This window comes from Penaeus vannamei, chromosome 27 (genome assembly GCF_042767895.1).
Source record: "Penaeus vannamei isolate JL-2024 chromosome 27, ASM4276789v1, whole genome shotgun sequence".
Taxonomy (NCBI): Eukaryota; Metazoa; Arthropoda; class Malacostraca; order Decapoda; family Penaeidae; genus Penaeus; species Penaeus vannamei.
Genome location: NC_091575.1, coordinates 24708852 through 24711351, shown reverse-complemented (window position 1 = coordinate 24711351; position 2500 = coordinate 24708852).

The following is a 2500-nucleotide window of genomic DNA, read 5'->3' as shown; positions in this document are numbered from 1 at the left end:
ACGCACACACACACACACATACAAACAAACAAACAAACACATACACATACAAACACACAAACAAACAAACACACATACACAAACAATATATACACGCGTGTGTAAAGGCGCTGTCACACTAGCACTTTTGTCCGTCAATTTTTTTTAATAATTTTCTGAAATTTTGTCAATTTTTGAGCGAATTCTCTATTTTCTAGTCAGACGATAATGATCGTTTCCGTCTGAAAACCTTTCCGTCAACTTTTTTCATCCAAGCCTATATACAAGAGCTATATTCGAGAATATTTGTATTTATGTTAAATAAAATTTCAAGCCTATATACAAGACCTACATTCGAGAATATTTGTATTTATGTTAAATAAAATTTCAAGCCTATATACAAGACCTACATTCGAGAATATTTGTATTTATGTTAAATAAAATTTCAAGCCTATATACAAGACCTACATTCGAGAATATTTGTATTTATGTTAAATAAAATTTCAAGCCTATATACAAGACCTACATTCGAGAATATTTGTATTTATGTTAAATAAAATTTCAAGCCTATATACAAGACCTACATTCGAGAATATTTGTATTTATGTTAAATAAAATTTCAAGCCTATATACAAGACCTACATTCGAGAATATTTGTATTTATGTTAAATAAAATTTCAAGCCTATATACAAGAGCTACATTCGAGAATATTTGTATTTATGTTAAATAAAATTTCAAGCATATATACAAGACCTACATTCGAGAATATTTGTATTTATGTTAAATAAAATTTCAAGCCTATATACAAGACCTACATTCGAGAATATTTGTATTTATGTTAAATAAAATTTCAAGCATATATACAAGACCTACATTCGAGAATATTTGTATTTATGTTAAATAAAATTCCAAGCCTATATACAAGACCTACATTCGAGAATATTTGTATTTATGTTAAATAAAATTTCAAGCATATATACAAGACCTACATTCGAGAATATTTGTATTTATGTTAAATAAAATTCCAAGCCTATATACAAGACCTACATTCGAGAATATTTGTATTTATGTTAAATAAAATTTCAAGCATATATACAAGACCTACATTCGAGAATATTTGTATTTATGTTAAATAAAATTTCAAGCATATATACAAGACCTAGATTCGAGAATATTTGTATTTATGTTAAATAAAATTTCAAGCATATATACAAGAGCTACATACAAGAATATTTGTATTTATCTTAAATAAAACTTGTTACAAAATTGACGGAAAAAGTGCTAGTGTGATAGGTCCTTAAGCGTCCGCCCGCCTGCCTGTAGCCGCGACCCGAGCCGAAATGGTCCTGAATCGGCACGAACCAAGACCGGTTCCTCAGACCCTTCCTTCTCTCCCGCCTCCGAGCCGCCGGGACAGAGGCAATCTTGCGAGACATTCCACTTGCACCGATGAGGATTACTAAGATTAATGGGGCTTCTTTCTCTTCCTCTTTCTCCTCCTCGTTCTTCTTCTTTTCTTCGTTTCTCTTGTGCGGTTTTTTTTTTGGTTTTTTATTGGTCTTTTTTTTCTCTTGTCCGGTTTTTTTGGTTTTTATTGGTCTTTTTTTCTCTTTCTTGTTTTCTTTGTTTTCTCTTTCTTCTTCTTCTTCGTTTTCGTGGTTTTCTGTTGTTTTTCCATCTTCTTATGATTATTTTTGTTGTCTTTCTTCTCTTTCTATTCCTTGGTTTTCTTTTATTCTTAGTCTTATTCTTCTTTCTACTCTTTTCCTTTTGCTCTTCTTTTTCTCCTTATTTGCTTTATAAAATATTACCTTCCTCATTACTCTCCTCCATCTCCACTCAAACTACCTCCACTTCATCCTCATCCACCTCTTCCATCTCCACCTCATCCACCTCATACTCATCCACCTCCACCTCATCCACCTCCACCTCCACCTCATCCACCTCCACCTCCACCTCATCCACCTCCACCTCATCCACCTCCACCTCATCCACCTCCACCTCCTCCACCTCCACCTCATCCACCTCCACCTCCACCTCATCCACCTCCACCTCATCCACCTCCACCTCCACCTCATCCACCTCCACCTCATCCACCTCCACCTCATCCACCTCCACCTCCACCTCATCCACCTCCACCTCCACCTCATCCACCTCCACCTCATCCACCTCCACCTCATCCACCTCCACCTCCACCTCATCCACCTCCAACTCATCCACCTCCACCTCCACCTCATCCACCTCCACCTCATCCACTTCCACCTCCACCTCATCCACCTCCACCTCATCCACCTCCACCACTTCCACCTCATCCACCTCCACCTCCACCACCTCCAACCCCACCTCCACCACCTCCACCTCCACCTCATCCACCTCCACCTCATCCACCTCCACCTCCACCTCATCCACTTCCACCTCCACCTCATCCACCTCCACCTCCACCTCATCCACCTCCCCCTCCACCTCATCCACCTCCACCTCATCCACCTCCACCTCCACCTCCACCTCCACCTCCACCTC